Source organism: Pan paniscus, chromosome Y (assembly GCF_029289425.2).
Source record: "Pan paniscus chromosome Y, NHGRI_mPanPan1-v2.0_pri, whole genome shotgun sequence".
In the NCBI taxonomy this organism is placed as follows: domain Eukaryota; kingdom Metazoa; phylum Chordata; class Mammalia; order Primates; family Hominidae; genus Pan; species Pan paniscus.
In genome coordinates, this window is record NC_073273.2 from 18826404 (window position 1) to 18846757 (window position 20354).

General features: G+C 46.5%; 1 pseudogene; it reads right to left on the bottom strand.

Moving 5' to 3' along the window:
• Positions 1-214: 214 nt before the first annotated feature.
• On the bottom strand, positions 215-18003 carry LOC129395658 (cell division cycle protein 27 homolog; annotated as a pseudogene).
• Positions 18004-20354: the final 2351 nt, after the last annotated feature.

Consider the following 20354-nt stretch of genomic DNA (forward strand, 5'->3'; position numbering starts at 1 on the left):
CACAGGCCGACGCAGCTGTGGGTCGAGCACTTAGCCTGCACTGGGCACCCAACATTTTCCGGAGTGCGAGATCCTGCTGGTCCTGGAGGCAGAAGACTGCTTTTCTCTCTGCCTTCCTCTCTCTGTTTCTTGCTCCCTCCCTCCCTCTTTCCCTCTGTCCCTCCCTCAGTTCCTCCCTTCCTCCTTCCCTCCCTCCTTCCCTCTCTCCTTCCTTCTATCCCTCCATCCTTTCCAAGGCCCCTCGGTCCATCCGTTCTTTCCTCCCTCCATCTCTCCCTCCCTCTCTGTCTCCGTTCACCTCTCCATCTCTGCCTGAATTCTCTCCCGCGTAGAAAGGGCAGCACCCCGGCTTGGGCGGGGTCTCTGGTCTGCATTTAGCTGTCAGGCGCTCCACGGTGATGCCGAGGAAGCTGGCGGGGCAAGGGTAGGCTATTGACGGTGGGGAGGGGAGGCAGAGGTTTCGAGACACGGAAGGAAGAGAAGGCCTGGCGTCTGCCCGTGCCAGTGTTTCCCGGGATGGAGGTCTCCGCCCGCCCCACTGAAGAACGAGGTGGGGGGCAAGAGGGAAGGGATGAGAGCTCTACCTAGGCTAGTTAGAAAACCTAGGCTGCTGCCTGCTAACCCGCGCATGAGCAGTAGACAGTCCGCCTCCCAGTACCTGGACAGGCCCTGGGATCCCCGGGATGCTCAGAAAAGAATGGCAGCCCGCCTCTGAGTGGAGTCTCTCATGGGACCTGGAACTCAGGGATCCTAGGCAGGTCAGTTGGAAGGGAAGACACGCCTCTCCATATCCAGTGAGAGGTTCACCGCAAAACAGAGGCCACCGCACTGCCCCTACCCCGCCCCAACCCCGCGTCCTAAAGCTCCTCCAGCACAGCCAAGTGTTCTTCCTGGCTGAGGAATGGTTCTAGCGGAGCGGGCTCTTCCACGTCCTTCAGCTCCCCCAGTGGCGCCGGATCTAGGAAAGGTTGTGCCACTTTGCCCCAGCCACTTTGACCCAACCTGGAGCTCACAAAAACATATGTTGTATGAAATCAAGGTTTAAGGGATCTAGGGCTGTGCAGGATGTGCCTTGTTAACAAAATGTTTACAAGCAGTACACTTGGTAAAAGTCATCGCCATTCTCTAGTCTCAACAAACGAGGGGCACAATGCACTGCAGAAAGCCGCAGAGACCTCTGCCCTTGAAAGCAGGGTATTGTCTAAGTTTTCTCCCCATGTGATAGTCTGAAATATGACCTCATGGGATGAGAAAGACCTGACTGTCCCCCAGCCTGACACCCGTTAAGGGTCTGTGCTGAGGTGGATTAGTAAAACAGGAAAGCCTCTTGCAGTTGAGATAGAGGAAGGCCACTGTCTGCTCGCTGCCCCTGGGAATTGAATGTCTCAGTATAAAACCCAATTGTACATTTGTTCAATTCTGAGATAGGAGAAACACCGCCCTATTGTGGGAGGTGACACATGTTTGCAGTAATGCTGGTTTGTTATTCTTTACTCCACTGAGATGTTTGGGTGGAAAGAAACATAAATCTGGCTTACATGCACGTCCAGTCATAGTCCCTTCCCTTGAACTTAATTATGACATAGATTTTTTTGCTCATATGTTTTTTGCTGACCTTCTCCTTATTATCACCCTGCTCTCCTACTACATTCCTTTTTGCTGAAATAATAAAAATAATAACCAATAAAAACTCAGGGATCTCAGAGGCCGGTGCTGGTGCAGGTCCTTGGTATGCTGAGCGCCAGTCCCCTGGGCCTACTGTTGTTTCTCTATACTTTGTCTCTGTGTCTTAATTCTTTTCTCAGTCTCTCATCCCACCTGACTAGAAATACCCACAAGTCGGGAGGGGTAGGCCACCCCTTCACTCACCAGCAAAAAGATTATGACTTGGTAAAGCTCAGATATTCATTAGTATTTTTCAGCAATAAGGTATTTTAAGTTAAGGTATGTACACAGTTTTTTAGACATAATGTGATTACTAATTAATTAATTAATAATTATTAAATACTCATTACACTACAACATAGTTTAAGCATAACTTTTATAAGCACTGGGAAACAAAATGTTTATGTGACTAACTTGATTGCAACATTTGCCTTATTGTGGTTGTCTGGAACCAAACCCACACTATCTCTGAGTATGCTTGTAGGTTTTTGGTTGTTCTTTGTTTTGAGATGGGGTTTCACTCTGTCACCCAGGCCAGAGTGCAGTGGCATGATCATAGCTCACTGCAGCCTCAAACTGCTGGGTCAAGTGACTCTTCTACCACAGCTTCCTGAGTAGCTGGGACTACAGGCATGCAGCACTATGCCTGGCTTTTTTTTTTTTTTTTTTTTTTTTTTGAGACGGAGTCTCACTCTTTCGCTCAGGCCAGAGTGCAGTGGCTATCTCGGCTCACTGCAAGCTCTGCCTCCTGGTTTCACGCCATCCTCCTGCCTCAGCCTCCTGAATAGCTGGGACTACAGGTGCCCAAACCAGGCCCGGCTAATTTTTTGTATTTTTAGTAGAGACCGGGTTTCACCATGTTAGCCAGGATGGTCTCGATCTGCTGACCTCGTGATCTGCCCGCCTCGGCCTCCTAAAGTGCTGGGATGACAGGCGTGAGCCACCGCGCCTGGCCTGCCTTTTCTTTCTAGTGGCACAAGCCCCATGGAGTGTGGTGCGTCCGATCTTCGATGCTTTTGAACAGTGTAGAAAGTATTGCTGTTTGAATTTAATTTTTTACTACATGTATGGTCTCGATAGAGCACAAGAAGATCAATAAGCCCTTCTCCTTATTCTACTTCCCTTTCTAGCAATGGAGAACTTTGATTGGATGTTTCCTGCCTACAGACAGGAATGAGTCTGCTGTTTTCTTTTTTAAACCCGAGGGGACTCAGCCTGAGGGCCTTGAGCATGGCCACCCTCCCCCAACCCCCAACTGGTGATTCTGGTGGTGGTGGTGGTTTTGTGTTCCAGCTTCTGTTTTGTTGTTGTTGTTGCTGCTGCTGCTGCTGGTCCTGTCGTCCTTGTTCTGGTATTTTACAGACTCAGGGGGTGTACGTGCTTGTTTGTTAGATCGGCATACTACTGCCTCCAGTTGTAGAAGTGGACCTCCAGTGTATCCAATACCCACGTGGTGAACGTTGTCTCCGACGGGTGATTTATTCATTCCTCGTCCCCTTCCTACCCTCCTCCTCCCTTTTGGAGTGTCTGTTATTTCCATCTTGATGACCATGTGCGTACCCACTGTTTACCTCCCACTTGTAAGCAGAAGGCAGTTCACTGAGTACATACTTGCTTCCAGCTCTATCCATGTTGTGGGAAAAGATGTGAAATTGCTCTTTTTTGTGCCTGTACCATTGGAGAATTTTAACTTTCTTGGTGGTTGTTTTTCTTTTTTCTTTTCTTTTCTCTTCTCTTCTTTTCTTCTCTTTTCTTTTCTTTCTTCATCCTCCTCCTCCTTCTTTTTTACATTTTTTTCAGCTGGGCTCTCCTACTTGTGTTGCTCAGTTGCTCAGGCTGTTCTCAAACTCCTGGCCTAGAAACTTCTCCCATCACATCCACCATCTAGTTGTTGAAATGAGCATCTCTTGTAAAATTAAAAAGATAAAAAAATAAAGAGAAAGACAAAAAGCAAGGGGTGAACTTTTCTCTTGCCACCTCCCAGTGTGTACCTTGGACCCGATAGGAGGGAGGGAGCTTGGCTGGGTGGGCTTTTGTTGCTAAATCCTCCCTAGGGCCTCCTTCCCTCTCCGCCTTGTCCCCACTTCTCCCCCAGCCAAGGCTCCCACCGCCGCCATGGGATTTTCCATGGGAGAGATATGCGAGAGGACAGATGCGGCTTCCAGATCTATAACCTGCCAGATGTCTCTGGCTCAGGGTCCCCCATCAGCTGCCTGCCACCTTCCAGGGAGCTCTGAGGCTGATGTCCCGCCCCCCTTCACGTCCCGCCACCCTCCTCTGGCTGGCCTTTGCCTGGCGACCCCAAGGGAACCACGTTGACACTGCTTTTGAATCCTCCAATGAAGACTTCCACCAGATGCCCCGGGTGGGCCGGATGGGATGGACTGGATCACCCCGGACTGTGCTGTTCTTGGGGGTTGGTTGACGTACATGGTGGACTGGCAGCCCCAGCATTGTAAAGGGTGCCCAGGTATGGAAATGTCACATAGGATGCCCTCCTTTCCGTCAGCCTGCCTTCAGCTTCCTCAGGCATGAAGACAACTTCCCATCAGAACCTCTTTTCTTCCCTTTCTCCACCACACAGATGAGATGCATGAGAGGGAGAAACAGCTCAATAGATATTCTGAACTTCATTTGTGGAATCCTCAGTCATCTAGAAACAGAGAGGTGACTAGACAGGGACCCAAATCAAACACCATTTCCAGGTCCTCACGGTGGGATTGATCTCTCTCTCTCTCTCTCTTTCACACACACACACACACACACACACACACACACACACACACACACACACAGGCAATTTCCACATCTAGTTCACAAACCACACTAATTTACCCTTTTCACAGTATGCAGTCTGAGGAAAACCCACCCCAGGCTCTACCCAGCGGCTGACGAAACCTCTTCTCTACAAATTATTAAAAAGATTATCTGGGCTGGGCACAGTGTCTCCCGCCTGTCATCCCAGCACTTTGGGAGGCCAAGGCGGGTGGATCACTTGAGGCCAGGAGTTCAAGACCAGACTGGCCAACATGGCAAAACCCCATCTTGATGAAATATAGAACAATTAGCCAGGCCTGGTGGCATAAGCTTGTAATCACAACTACTCAGGAGACTGAGGCGGGCGAGTTGCTTGAACCAGGGGTGCCGAGATTGCAGTGAGCTGAGATCGTGCCATGGCAATTATTGAGACAAAGCGAGACTCTGTCTCAATAATAATCACAATATTGTTATAAGATGAGTTTTGTGTGCTGATACCCACCTGTAGTCGCAGCTACTCAGGAGGCTGAGATAAGGAGAAGATCACTTGAGGCCCCACAGGTCAAGGCTTCAGTCAGCTGTATCCTGGGTAGTTACCAGTCAAGGAGATATGCCCCTCCCCATTTTCTATTTTCTTTTCTCTCTTCTTTTTTCTTCTCTCTTCTTTCTTTCTTTCTTTCTATCTTTTTCTTTCTTTCTCTCTTTCTTTCTTTCCTTTTTCTTTCTTTCCTGCCTGACTGACTGCCTCCTACCTTCCTTCTTTTCTCCCTTCCTCCCTTCCTCCCTTCCTTCTTTCCTCCCACCTCGGCCTCCCAAAATGCTGGGATTACTGGTGTGAGGCACCATGCCTGCTTGGCCTAAAGAGACACCCTTTGAAAGTAAGACACAGCATCTTCCAGTGATCTGATTGATTGATTGACTGATTTAGAGACAGCGTCTCGCTCTGTCGCCCTGGGAGTGGTGCCATCATAACTCACTCACTGCAGCATGGATGCTCCTGGACTCAAGTGATCCTCCCACCTCAGCCTCCAGAGTAGAGTACCTGGGACCACAGGCAGGTGCCACTGTGCCCAGATCATTTTTATTTATTTATTTATTTATTTTCCTGAGACAGAGTTTCACTTTTGTTGCCCAGACTGGAGTGCAATGGCACGATCTTGGCCCACAGCAACCTCTGCCTCCCAAGTTCAAGCGATTCTCCTGCGTCAGCCTCCTGAGTAGCTGGGATTGCAGGCATATGCCACCACGTCTGCCTGATTATGTATTGTTAGTAGAGGCGGGGCTTCTCCATGTTGGTCAGGCTGGTCTCGAACTCCCAACCTGAGGTGATCCGCCCTCCTCGGCCTCCCAAAGTGCTGGAATGGCAGGCGTGAGCCACTGCACCTGGCCTTCATTTTTATGTTTTTCCACAGACAGGGTCTCATCATTTTGTTGCAACCCTCCTGAACCAGTGTCTCAAAGTGCTGGCGTGGTAGGCATGAGCCACTGCACCTGGACTCTGGGGAATGATTCAAGACCATGACCGCTGTACTAATTCTTTCTTTCTTTCTTTCTTTCTTTCTTTCTTTCTTTCTTTCTTTCTTACTTTCTTTCTTTCTTTCTTTCTTTTCTTTCTTTCTTTCTTCCATTGATGAATTTTTTTATTATTGATTGATTGATTGATTGATTGATTTTGAGACGGAGTCTCTCTCTGGTCCAGGCGAGGCGAGGCAAGGGGCATCACTTTGGAAGCCGCAGCACCGCCTTCTAAAGCCCCATTCAAATGCACAAAGCCTTATTTCCTTCCTGGAGTTGGAGCTGATGCCTTCCATCGCCTTGGGCTTCTCTCCATTCAGAAGCTGTTACAGGCACAACCCCACCCAGTGGCTGGCTGCTGCTGAGGATTAGCGGGTGTGGTGGGGCTGGAAACTCGGTCCCCTATTGTTGCAAGCTCAGCCAAGACATCCCCCGACCCCCATCCCTTGCTCACCCTTTGAGATCCCCTGACTCCACCGCCTTGGAGGCTTACCTCTTACTTTAATTTGTCTTTCTTCCTTTCCTGCATTTGAGGAGGGGGTGCAGGAATGAGGGTGTGTGTGGGAAGGGGCTATGGGGTGGGAATGGAGGGGAGAGTCCTAAGGGTCTATTTAGTGTCATTCCTCTTTCACCGCCACCACCGAAGATGAAAGCAACAATTAGCTAAATACCACATGTTCTCATCCATAAGTGGGAACTTATAGATGAGAGTTCTGCGTGGGCAGAACCAGGGGGACCAGAGACGCGGGAGCCTACTTGAGGGAGGAAGGGTGGAAGGAGAGACAGCTTCAGGAAAAAACAAACAAACAAAAAAAACCATGAAAACTGTTGAGCCCTGTGCTGAGTATCCGGCTGATGAATTCATCTGCACACTGAACACCCCCGTCAGAAGTTTACCTATGTAACAATCTTGCACATGTATGTTTGAATAAGAAATGAAAGTTAGGGGAGAAAGAGAGAGAAGGGAGAGACAGAGAGAGGGAGAGAGGGAAAGAGAGAGAGAAGTGAAACGAAACACCACCTCCTGGACCTGAGTCAGGGGGTTTCCGGCCTTTTGGGGGAACATTCAGCGACAATGCAGTATTTGGGCCTCTTCTTTTTTTTTTTTTTCCTTCTTTTCTTTTTTTTTTGACTGAGTTTCTCTTGCTCTGTTACCCAGGCTGTGGTGCAGTGGCACTCTCTCGGCTCACTGAAACCTCTGCTTCCCAGGTTCCAATGATTCTTCTTCTGTAGCTGGGATTACAGGTGTGCACCACGACAGCCGGCTAATTTTTCTGTTTTTAGTAGAGACGGGGTTTCTTCATGTTGGCCACGTTGGTATTGAACTCCTGACCTCAAGCGATCCACCCTCCTGGGCCTCCCAAAGTGCTGGGACGGCAGGCCTGAGCTGCCGGGATTTCAGCCTTTAAAAGCACGGGCCCTTACACTTTTCGCTGTGGCCCTTACACTCAGAATGACGTGTCTTCTCTGCCTTAGGTTGACTCCTTGAGTCCCCTATGCCATTGCACTCTAGCCTGGGCAGCAAGACCGAAACTCTGTCCCCCCACCTTCTGGTGCAAAATAAAATAAAATAAAATAAATAAATAAATAAATAAATAAATAAATAAATAAATAAAATCTCTACACATGACATATAAGTGTGTGTTCCCATGAGTGATTTCTAAGAAATGGCGCTGTACACTGAACACAGTGGCACACGTCTGTCATCCCAGCACTTTGGGAGGCCGAGGTGGGTGTTTCACGAGGTCAGGAGTTCAAGACCAACCTAGACAACATGGGGAAATCCTGTCTCTACTGAAAATAAGAAACTGAGCTGGGCGCAGTGGGGCAGACAGCTGTAATCCCAGCTACTCAGGAGGTTGAGGTGGGAGAATAGCTTGAATCTGGAAGGCAGATGTTGCAGTAACCCGGGATGGCGCCACTGCACTACAGCCTGGGTGACAGAGTGAGACTTGGTCTCCAAACACATAAATAAATAAATGTAAAAAAGAAAGAAAGAAAAGAAAAGGAAAGGAAAGGAAAGGAAAGAAAAGAAAAAAGAAAAGAAAAGAAAACCAGAAAAGAAAGAGAAAATGAAAGAAAAGACACTGTATTGCTACTGGGCCAGGACCTCTCTTTCTGTGTATTTCTCTCTGTCTCTCTGTCCATCTCTGTCTTTCTCTATCTGTCTCTTTCTCTGTCTATCTGTCTGTCTCTTTCTTTCTCTCTATCTCTGTCTCTCTCTGCCTGTCTCACGGTGTCTGTCTTCTAACTCTCTTTCTCTGCCTGTCTGTCTCTCTCTCTCCCCCTCCCTGTCTGTTTCTCTCTCTCTCTGTCTCTCTCTTTCTGTCTGTTTCTCTCTGTCTCTCTCTGTCTGTCTCTGTTTCTCTCTGTCTCTGTCTCTCTGTGCCTATCTTCTGTCTTACTCTCTTTCTCTACCCTTCTGTCTCTCTCTTTGTCTGTCCCTCTCCCTCCCTTTCTGTCTCTCTCTCTCACTCTCTCTCTGTCTCTCACTCTTTCTGTTTCTCTCTGTCTCTCTCTCCATCTCTCTCTGTCTCCCTCTTTCTCTCTGTCTCTGTCTGTCTCTCTCTGCCTGTCTCTCTCACTGTCTGTCTTCTGCCTTACTCTCTTCCTCTGCCTGTCTCTCTCTTTCTCTCTTTCTCCCTCCCTGCCTTTCCATTTCCCTCTCTCTCTCTCTCTGTCTCTCTCTCTGTCTGTTTCTCTCTATCTCTTCCTCTCTTCCTCTGTCTGTCTGTCTCTCTCTTTCTTTTTCTTTTTTTTTTTCAGAGGGAGTCTCACTGTGTCACCCAGGCAGGAGTACAGTGGCGCCATCTTGGCTCACTGCAAGCTCCACCTCCCAGGTTCACGCTATTCTCCTGCCTCAGCCTCCGGAGTAGCTGGGACTATAGGCTCCCGCCACCAAGCCCGGCTAATTTTTTGTATTTTTAGTAGAGACGGGATTTCACCGTGTTAGCCAGGATAGTCTCGATCTCCAATCTTCTGAGCTCGTGATCCGCCCGCCTTGGCCTCCCAAAGTGCTGGGATGACAGGAGTGAGCCACCACACCCAGACTGTCTCTCTCTTTCTTTCTCTCTCTCTCTGTGCCTATCTTCTGTCTTACTCTCTTTCTCTCCCTGTCTGTCTCTCTCTCTCTCTCTCCGTCTCTCTCTCTCTTGCTGTTTCTCTCTGTCCATCTTTGTCTGTCTCTTTCTCTGTTTGTCTCTCTCTTTCTTTCTCTCTGTCTCTCTCTCCCTCTGCCTGTCTCTCTCACTGTGTCTGTCTTCTGTCTTACTCTCCTTCTCTGTCTGTCTGTCTGTCTCTCTCTCCCCCTCTCTTTCTGTTTCTCTCTCTATCTCTCACTCGCTCCGTCTCTCTCTTTCTGTCTGTTTCTCTCTGTCTCTGTCTCTCTGCCTGCCTGTCTCTCTCTCTCTGTCTCTCTCCCTCCCTGTCTGTTTCTCTCTCTTTCTCTATCTCTCTCTCTTTCTGTTTTTCTCTGTCCATCTCTGTCTTTCTCTGTCTCTCTTTCTCTCTGTCTGTCTCTCTCTTTCTCTGCCTGTCTCTCTCACTGTGTCTGTCTTCTGTCTTAATCTTTCTCTGCCTTTCTGTTTGTCTCTCTCTCTCCCTCCCTTTCTCTCTCTCTCTCTCCATCTCTCTCTCTTTCTGTTTCTCTCTGTCTGTCTCTGTCTGTCTCTGTGTGTCTGTTTCTCTCTCTTTCTCTGTCTCTCTCTCTGTTTCTGTTTATTTCTCTCTGTTTGTCTCTCTCTCTCTCTGTCTCTCTCCCTCCCTGAATGTCTGTTTCTCTCTCTGTCTCTGTCTCTCTCTCTTTCTTTCTGTTTCTCTCTGTCTCTCTCTGTCCATCTCTGTCTTTCTATGTCTGTCTCTTTCTCTGTCAGTCTGTCAGAGCCCCCGTGCTGGGGAGGGCCCTGCCCCTTCCAAGAAAGTGAGAAGCACCTGCTTAGAGAGGCCGAGAGGAATCTAGACAGACAGGCCTTGCTAGGCTTCGCCACTCGGTGCATGATTTTGGGAGGTCGAGGCCGGATCCTCACTTGGATGGAAGGGGCATTTTCCAACTTTTCTCTCTGTCATGTGTGGCGTCCCTACTTCTTGTATTTCCCTGATAAGCTCCTCGACTGAGAAATACACGTTTAAGGCCAGGCGCGGTGGCTCACGTCTGTCATCCCAGCAGTTTGGGAGGCCGAGGCGGGTGGATCACCTGAGGTTGGGAGTTCGAGACCAGCCTTGCCAACACAGCAAAACCCCGTCTCTACTAAAAATATTAAATTGAGTCGGGCGCGGTGGGGCAGGTGCCTGTAATGCCAGCTACTCGGGAGGCTGAGGCAGGAGAATCGCTTGAACCTGGGAGGCAGAGGCCGCAGTGAGCCGAGATCGCGCCACTGCACTACAGCCCGGGCTGTAGAGTGAGTGAGACTCTATCTCTAAATAAATAAATAAATAAATAAATAAATAAATAAATAAATAAATAAATAAATGCATTCTTTTCCGTGCTGACTGACACTTGCAGGCATCGGTTGTCTTCGGGCATCACTTAGTGGCCACTGTTATTGAAAGTCGAGGTGACACAGAGGGAGGTCTCCCGGACTTCACCGAGCCTGGGGCAACGGGTTTCTCTCTCTCCCTTCTGGAGGCCCCTCCCTCTCTACCTGGTTGCCTAGGGAACCTCTGCCCTGGCGGGGGCCCTATTTTTCTTTGATTAGCGCTTTAGTTTTCTATGTGTGTTGGTTTCTTTCATGCGCATTGACTCTTCTACTTGGGTTTTAGGAGGGGTCAGTTTAATTTTCAAGTCGCCGCCTGGCTCCCCCCACTACCTATGTCCCTTTACCTTCATTTAGTGAATCAGTTAGGTGGGTTCCCCCCAAAACCCCTACCCCCCGCCTCCCAACACCCTGCTTGGAAACCTTCCAGAGCCACCCAGGTGCGCCTCCCTCTTCTCTCCCCTTCTCCCACCCCTTGCCAGAGATCTCATTCTTGCTAGGCTGACATTTGCAACGGTGGGCGTCAGGCCTCACTCAGTGGCCATGGTTTTTGAAGATGGGGGTGGCACGGTCCCACTTCCCCAGAGACAGCTTGGGCCGATGGCATAGCCCTTGACCCGCGTGGGCAAGCGGGCAGGTCTGCAGTTTTGGGGTTTTCCCCAGCTTCCTTCTTCAGGCCTCCCTCCCTAGGAAAGCTTCACCCTGGCTGGGTCTCAATCACTTTTTATCATGATGTTTTAGTTTCTCGCCCTCCCGCCGGCATAGTTTCACAATGGGAATGGTGTCACAGCTCTAGTCTGGACCTTCTTAGTATTTGCCCAGAATTGAAACGCTTTCTGAAAACTAATACTTTGCTCACTTAAGATTTCCAGGGACGGTGCCTTGGTCCGTGTTTGTTGTTTTGTTTTGTTTGTGTTTTTCCTTTTTCGTATGTATTTCTTTTCAGATGAAGTAGAAATCCCCAATTTTCAGGAGGACATATATTTTCCCCAAGACATGTTAGCTGCTGTTTTCTCCTGTTGTTAACTAGCGCTTTTGTGAATCTCTCAACGTGTAGTGAGAGCCGGTTGATATTTACTATACTTCAGAGCATCTTATTTTCTGGAAATCCGTAAGTGAATGCTGCGGCTGCTCTTGCTGCTGCTGCTGCTCTTGTTGCTGTTGTTGCTGTTGTTTTCAAAGACCACCCCAGCCACTGTTTACGGGATCAAAAGCATTATAAAATATGTGTAATTATTTCCTGAGCACGCCCTTCCTCCTCCTCTCTCTGTCTCTCTGTCTCTGTCTCTCTCTTTCTCTGTCTTCTCTCTCTCTCTGTCTCTCTCTCTCTGCCTATTTCTCTCTCTCTCTCTCTCTGCCTGTCTCTCTCACTGTGTCTGTCTTCTGTCTTACTCCCTTTCTCTGCCTGCCTGTCTGTCTCTCTCTCTCTGTTTGTCTGTCTTTCACTGTCTCTCTCTCTCCGTGTCTGTTTCTCTCCATCTCTGTCTCTGTCTCTCTTTCTGTCTGTTTCTCTCGGTCTCTCTCCCTCCATCTCTGTCTGTCTCTCTCTTTCTTTCTCTCTGTCTTTATCTGTCTCTCTCTGCCTGTCTCTCTCACTGTGTCTGTCTTCTATCTTACTCTCTTTCTCTGCCTGCCTGTCTCTCTCTCTCTCTTTGTTTCTCTCTGTCTCTCTCTGTCCATCTCTGTCTTTGTCTGTCTGTCTCTTTGTCTGTCTGTATCTCTCTTTCCTATCTCGCTGTCTCTGTCTCTCTCTCTCTGTCTCTCTCACTGTGTCTGTCTTCTGTCTTATTCTCTTTCTTTGCCTGTCTGTCTGTCTGTTGGTCTCTCTCTCTTGCTCTCTCTCCCTGTCTCTCTGTCTGTCTCTCTCTCTCCCTGTTTTTTTCTCTCTTGTTTTTTTTCTCTCTCTCTCTTTGCCTGTCTGTTTCTCTGTCTCTGTCTCTCTGTCTCTCTCTCTCTCCCTGTCTCTCTCTCTGTGTCTGTCTTCTGTCTTACTTTCTCTGCCTGTCTGTCTGTCTCTCTCTCTCCTTGTCTGTTTCTCTCTCTGTCTCTGTCTCTCTCTTTCTGTCTCTCTCTCTCCCTCTGTCTGTCTCTGTCTTTCTCTGTCTCTTTCTCTCTCTCTGTCTGTCTCTTTCTTTCTCTCTGTTTCTCCATCTGTCTCTGTCTCTCTCTCTTTTTGTGTGTGTCTGCCTTCTGTCTTACTCTCTTTCTCTGCCTGTCGGTCTTCCTGTCTGTCTGTCTGTCTCTGTCTCTGTCTGTCTCTCTCTCTTTCTGTCTCTATCTCTCTTTCTGTTTCTCTCTCTGTCCATCTCTGTCTTTCTCTGTGTCTTTATCTGTCTGTCTCTCTCTCTTTTTCTCTTTGTGTATCTTTGTATCTCTCTGTCTGTCTCTCTCAGTCTCTGTCTCTCTCTTTCTTGCTCACTCTCTGGCTCTTGCTATCTCCCACCCTCTCTTTCTTTGCAAAATAAGTTCAAGTACATCTAATCTAATCCATTACCATGGCCTGAATTCTTAACTTTAGGCATCCCAGATATGATCTCCCTACAGAATGCTGTACAGAACTGGCAAGTTGATTTCTTGACTTGGAAACCTCATAGATACTACATATTAATAAAGATCCAACCTTAAAATCTGGGGTTGCCTCTCCCTCGACTGTCTCAAAAAGGCATACCTCTGTTCACCTAGGATGCTGGGAGGGTTTTCTCAATGTGCATCTGCTCGTGTCCTACATGACCTGTGACCAAGCCCTGTCCGTTCTGTCTCAAATGTGTATCTGCAAACACTTCTCTCCATTTCCACAACTACCCACAGCCCATTGTGGAACCACTGGCCCTTTGAAAAAAATCCCAGAGGTAGCTTTGGCTTTTTGGCTAGGAGGCCTAAACGTGCTGAGAACTTTCTTGCCCAGGATCCTGTGTGAACAAAAGTGGCTCTGCTGGGAGCTGGGATCCTTGGGACCATGCTTGCTAGTGCTGGATGAGTCTCTGGAAGGAAGCACGGGACTCCGCAAAGCTGACTTCTCCCACTGAGGTCAAACGGATACCTCTGCATTGGCCCAAGGCCTCCAACTTACATCACCATCATCATCACTGTCAGCATCCTTGTGAGCCTGCCCAAGGACCCGACTCCGGGGAGACTCTTGGGAGCCTGGCCATCCTCGGCTAAAGTCCAAAGGGATGGCGACTTCCACCCACAAGGTCCCCACTGAACTGCAAAGATGTGGAGCATAGGTCAGAGAGGGGACCAGGAGGGGAGGCGTCCTGACAGGCGATGAGTTCCCTAGGCTCTGGCCACCCCACTCACATCCCACGTCCCGGGCACCCGTGGGACACCGCCGCTTTATCGCCTTCTTTGTCCACAGCCGGCCTCACCCCATCCTGCAACCCAGGCACACACGCTGGAGGTTACAAAACCACTTGGCGCGAATAGAGCCTGACGGAGGGAGAGCTCATTTCACTAGGCAGAGGGGTGCGGTGGGGTGGGGTGGGGGGTGGGGGGTCTGTAGAAAGCCTGATTCTCCCTCGTGGGTGGCTACAGGATGCAAATGAATATCGCTTCTTGGACGGAGGGGCTTCCTTAGGCCATCACGTTTGCGGGGCTATCTCTCAAACCCTTCCTTGAGGCCACAAAATAGATTCCACCACACCCCTCGACGTTTCCCCAGGTGCTGGATGTATCCTGTCAAGAGACCTGAGCCTGACACATTGAGTTAAACACCTTTATTGTCTTTGTGTGTTTGTTTGTTTCTGAGATGGAGTCTTGTTCTGTCCCCCCCGGCTGGAGTGCAGTGGCGTGATCTCAGCTCACTGCAACCTCTGCCTCCTGGGTTCCAGCGATTCTTCTGCCTCAGCGCCACCATGCCCGACTCATTTTTTTATTTTTAGTAGACATGGGGTTTGACCCTGTTTCATCGGTTTTCACTGGAGATTATAGATTCGAGTCACACCTCATTGTGTGTCACATCATGACTTCTTTTTTTTTTTTAAGCAAAATATATCTGCTTTATTTGAGTGGCTTTGTGTATCGTTATAATTGTGTTATAGATGGAGAAAAGGTATTAAACACGGTGATAATGATAGTGAAAGTGAAAACAAAAGAAAGTCTATCTATTTTGTAGTTAGAATAAAGTTGCTCAGTATTTAGAGTTACCTAAATAAGTCAGCATTTAAACTTCTCCTAGTAAAAGCTTGCCGATCTGAATAATCCTCCTTTAAACACAATTTTTGATATGGTTAAGTTTTTTAAGAATGTGGCTCTTGCAAAATAGCTGAACAGACAATACACATTTAAAAAAGAACAAGACAAGGATCAACCAGACTTGAGAAAAAATAAAAAACAACACAAGTCTTATGAAGAACTGAGTTCTTAAAATATTATGGAGAACATAGCTATTGGAAGAGAAGGCAGTATTGGCAAGTTGGTTGTTACATTGGTCAGCAAAAGCTAGCACTTTTTTTTTGGCAACCTTTCAGGCACTGCAACTACTACTGTAAAATGAGATAGAATCCATTAAACAACATATTCACAAATCAAAAAATGTTTTAGTAATATAATGCTTCAGATTTAGAAGGAAATCAAGTGATAAACCACTGCTATAATAATTAACTCCAAAGATAACCCTATCTGACAAAAACTACCACAGAGTTATGACTTCAGAATTATACTTTCTCTTGATATTTATTTATTTATTTATTTTATTGTATTTTATTGTATTTTTTTTTTTCTTGAGACAGCGTCTCACTCTGTGGCACAAGCTGGAGTGCAATGGCGTAATCTTGGCTCACTGCAACATCCACTTCCTGGGTTCAAGCGATTCTCCTGCCTCAGCCTCCCGAGTAGCTGAGACTACAGGCATCTGCCACCATGCCCAGCTAATTTTTATACTTTTAATAGAGACGGGGTTTCACCATGTTGGCCAGGATGGTCTCAATCTCTTGACCTTGTGAGCCACCTGCCTCGGCCTCCCAAAGTGCTGGGATGACAGGCATGAGCCACTGTGCCTGACATTCTCTTGATATTTAAACTTTTAAGTCAGTCCAGAAAAATACAATAAATGTCAACAGTAAGTATGGTGTTGAGGCAGAAGTAGGACCAAAATTTTTCATGTTATTCAGTTGATAACAATATGACCTGGTAGTAATTTCCGATGTGTCTACTTATACCCAAGTACAAAAAAGTAAAACAGAGATACTGCTAAATAAAAGGGTACACTAAGTTCTTAATAGTAACTCAATAAACTGGAACACTGTCAAAAAGCAGCAACTAGTGATTTTTTTCAGGGTTTTTTTCTATTACCCAGTAAGTGAATTATGCTATTCCTTTCCAATTTCCCAAGCACTTTTTGTCCCAATCACCATTTATGTGTTCGAAGAGAAAGTAGCAAATCAATTAACGAAACTAAACAAGCAAACAAACAAAACCCAACTATGGTATCTGCAAAAGTTTGGTAGAAGACTGAAACTGTTGAGTGTAAGGATCTGGTATTCTATTATCATTAGTTAAATTAAGAGTTTGCTAAAGACATTCATTTCATAAGAAAACATGTTAGTTTGAAGTTATTGAACAGTATGTATCACCCCTAAGTATTATTAACCAAATTCAGGAAAATAAAGAGCTATCTAACAAGAAAAATTATTGACTACCAGCACCATCAACAAGACTTTGTCTTTACACTTCATTACCACTTACCATATATTATAATGTCTAGGATTGACTCTGATAGTATTTCAAAAACAAGCTAATGCTTTGTCCATTCTTCAGTTAAGACAAACTCATGCCCTAATAGAGTATAGGCATAAGCATAATTTGGATCCACTTGGATAGCTCTCTGGAGGAATTTAATTGCAATATCGTGTTCCTGTTGCAGACTAAAACAGTTCCCTGCAGCACACCAGGCCTCTGGTGAATTTTTATCCATGTCTGTTAAGTCTTTTGACAGAACTGAAAGAGCAACATGTTTTTGAAGATGCCAAAGTGTTGTAGAGTAGATTTCCATGGCTTTGACTCTATAATCCTCAATCCTTCTAACCTCTGAGAATATTCTTTCAGCTTGCATGTACTCTGAAAGTTCAAAATAGACCCTTCCAATTTGGCACAGTACCCAACCAGAATTGTAGTGGTGAGAAGGTAGATGGCTCAAAATATTTATAGCTTCTTTGCAGTGGTATGAACACAAAGCTAAATAACCTTTCCCCTTTTCAGGAAGAAGCCTCATCAAGCCTTCTGCTGCTGCTTTTTGTAGATTAATACCTGAATCTCAGGTGTGATTGTGGATATTTTCCCTTCTGAATTGATGGAAGAGTCCAATTTTGTAATTTCCAGGCTGTCATTTATATGAGGCTGAGTTATTCCTCCTTTATTTGTTTTACTTTTTGTTTTTCTGTTTGGGATTTTAGGTGGAAACTTCATTTTTAATTTCTTCCTATTCTTCTTGGTTGTGGAACTGTCACTAGTAAAGACTTGTGAACTTTTTTGATGCAGTGCATTTTGGGGAGATGTCATAGTGGGGCTCAATACCTGAGGTGTTGTACTTGTTTATGGACCAGGACTTCCCGTTTGTGAAAGAATTGGAGTTACCTCTCGGCTATTTCCACTCTGTGAGAAGACAGATTTTGCTCCAGTTTGGCCAATTCTGGCAACAGACTTTTTTGAAGGGGCTCCGGTGGATGGCACATCAATTACAGAAGGTGTATCAGTGTAGTTTTGGAAATAGGATCCATCTCAAGGACTTGGGGTTTCTAATGGCAAAATCCCAAAACTTGGGGTTAATGGACTAAGAGCTGCTGGTCCTCTTAATAAACTTCGACCAGTTTTTGGTTTATTTTGAACCTGTTTGATAATATGGAAGTTCCTGTTCCCAGTTGGACAGTATCACGTGAAATTACAGCTGAATCAATGGAAGACACTGGGGAATCTGTATTCAAGGAATACTTTGAATTGGGAGATTCTAAATTCAATCTGTTTAATTCAGTTGTGTCCTGGGGTGTTTCCGTAAGAAAGGTCTCAGACTGTTTGTGACATAAACTATGATTAGGTACTTGTGTTGTGCAAGAGTTGGGCAGACAGTTGCTAAAGTTCTGTAAAGATGTGAATTTAAATGTTTGGTCAGGATCTGGCTTTTCATCTATTTCACATAATGATTCAAGGGATACCAGAGGAAAGGATTTAAACTAAGGCACTTTTGGTAGTATTCTGATCCTTTGACAAGCTGATCTGTCTTGCAATATACATGTCCCAACAATGGAAGGGGAAAGCAAGCTGAATCACCAAACTTGGTAACAATATCATCATGGCTTTTCTGCTTATGGAACACTCCACCAGATAAGATTTGTTCCCCTTCTGCAAGCTTGCTGAGATCAACACAACATTTTGCAAGCAGGTATTTGCATTGCAGTGTAGGAAAACTGTGTACTTTGAAGAGACTATATGTGTTATAGGCCTTTCCTGGGTAGTAAGAACAGGTAGCCAGTAAAAACAAGGCTTCTTCTGAGTGTACTTCTGCATAAAGGCATTCTGCGGGGAAAACCCCATCTCGGTAAGCATAGTGGTTTAGTGCTTGCCATGTAGCAGGCTGGAGGGGTTCCTGCAGCACCGTCATCCTCGAGGCTCAGACCCAATTTCTGCAGTGCCTCAGGTACCCCTTCCACCCCTCCCACCACCCTCCCCCCAATAGCGGCTCCGGCCCGGCCAGCCTGGGCTCATTTAAACTCACCAGTTTTGTGGGTTGCCTGTTCACTCTGATGGTAGTTTCTTTTGCTGTACAGAAGCTCTTTAGTTTAATTAGATCACATTTGTCAATTTTGGCTTTTGTTGCCATTGCTTTTGGTGTTTTAGACATGAAGTCCTTGCCCAGGCCTATGTCCTGAATGGTAATACCTAGGTTTTCTTCTAGGGTTTTTATGGTTTCAGGTCTAACATTTAAGTATTTAATCCATCTTGCATTGATTTTTGTATAAGGTGTAAGGAAGGGATCCAGTTTCAGCTTTCTACATATGGCTAGCCAGTTTTCCCAGCACCATTTATTAAATAGGGAATCCTTTCCCCATTGCTTGTTTTTCTCAGGTTTGTCAAAGATCAGATAGTTGTAGATTTGTGGCATTATTTCTGGGGGCTCTGTTCTGTTCCATTGATCTATATCTCTGTTTTGGTACCAGTACCATGCTGTTTTGGTTACTGTAGCCTTGTAGTATAGTCTGAAGTCAGGTAGTGTGATGCCTCCAGCTTTGTTCTTTTGGCTTAGGATTGACTTGGAGATTCAGGCTCTTTTTTGGTCCCATATGAACTTTAAAGTAGCTTTTTCCAATTCTGTGAAGAAAGTCATTGGTAGCTTGATGGGGATGGTAAAGGGATCTAGAACTAGAAATACCATTTGACCCAGCGATCGTATTACTGGGTATATACCCAAAGGACTATAAATCATGCTGCTATAAAGACACATGCACATGTATATTTATTGTGGCACTATTCACAATAGCAAAGACTTGGAACCAATTCAAATGTCCAACAATGATAGACTGGATTAAGAAAATGTGACACGTATACACCATGGAATACTATGCAGCCATAAAAAATGATGAGTTCATGTCCTTTGTAGGGACATGGATGAAATTGGAAATCATCATTCTCAGTAAACTATCACAAGGACAAAAAACCAAACACCACATGTTCTCACTCATAGGTGGGTATTGAACAATGAGAACACATGGACACAGGAAGGGGAACATCACACTCTGGGAACTGTTGTGGGGTGGGGGAGGGGGCAGGGATAGCATTAGGAGATAATATGTAGTGCTAGATGACAAGTTAATGGGTGTAGCACACCAGCATGGCACATGTATACATATGTAACTAACCTGCACATTGTGCGCATGTCCCCTAAAATTTAAAGTATAATAATAATAATAATAATAATAATAATAATAATAAATAAACTCACCAGTTACCAGGGGATGGGGGAGGCCAAGCCAGAATGACTTCTTTACCCTGCCGACTCTGGGAAGCCCGGCCCCTTGTGATCCATTGCAAAGCGAGAGTCACCTCATATTTGGAAAATGGATGCACTCCCAAGTTCAGTGGAGGGATGTGGCATGTAGGATGAAGGACTCTCTTCCTTCTGATTCGGTCTGCATAGTGGGGCCTAGGGTTGGAGCTCTCTCTGTGCGGACTGCCGACTCCCTCTACCTTGGGTTCCATCGACCCCAGCCTGGGACATGGGCCTTGGCAGATTCTGGCCCTTCCTGGCCCTTACATCGCTGTCAGAAACCCCATCTCGTGCTTGGATGCCCCAGTGACTGTGGCTCGTGCCTTTCTGGAAACACTGGAAATCTCTCCTCTATGCATGGTCACCTAAAACCCCAGGAGCTCAGGACAAGGGCCGCCATCCACCTCACTGCTTTCAGAAGAGAATGCTGAGAGTCTCTTACAGACTGTCTCTTGACTTGAGTTCTTCATGAGTGTGTGGTTAAGATGTAATGAGACCAGATGTATTAACTCAGGCAGGGTGCTGGTGGCTCACGTCTGTACTCCCAACATTTTGGGAGGCTGAGGCTGTAGGATCCCTTGAGGAATTGCCTAACCCTGAGGACCTTGAGGCTGCAGTGAGTGAGCCATAATGGTGTCACTGCACTCCAGTCTCGGCAAAAGACAGAGTGAGGCCCTGTCACAGGCCGGCCGGCAGGCAGGCGGAAAGACAACAGCTGTATTATGTTCTTCTCAGGGTAGGAAGTAAAAATTACAGAATACAGCACTTATTTTATTTTATTTTTGGACAGAGTTTCACTCTTGTTGCCCACGCTGGGGTGTAACAGCACCGTCATGGCTCACCGCAACCTCCTCCTGCCGTGTTCAAGCAATTCTCCTGCTTCAGTCTCCTGAGTAGCTGGGATTACAGGCATGTGCTACCACACCCGGCTGATTTTGTATTGTTAGTAGAGACGGCATTTCTCTATG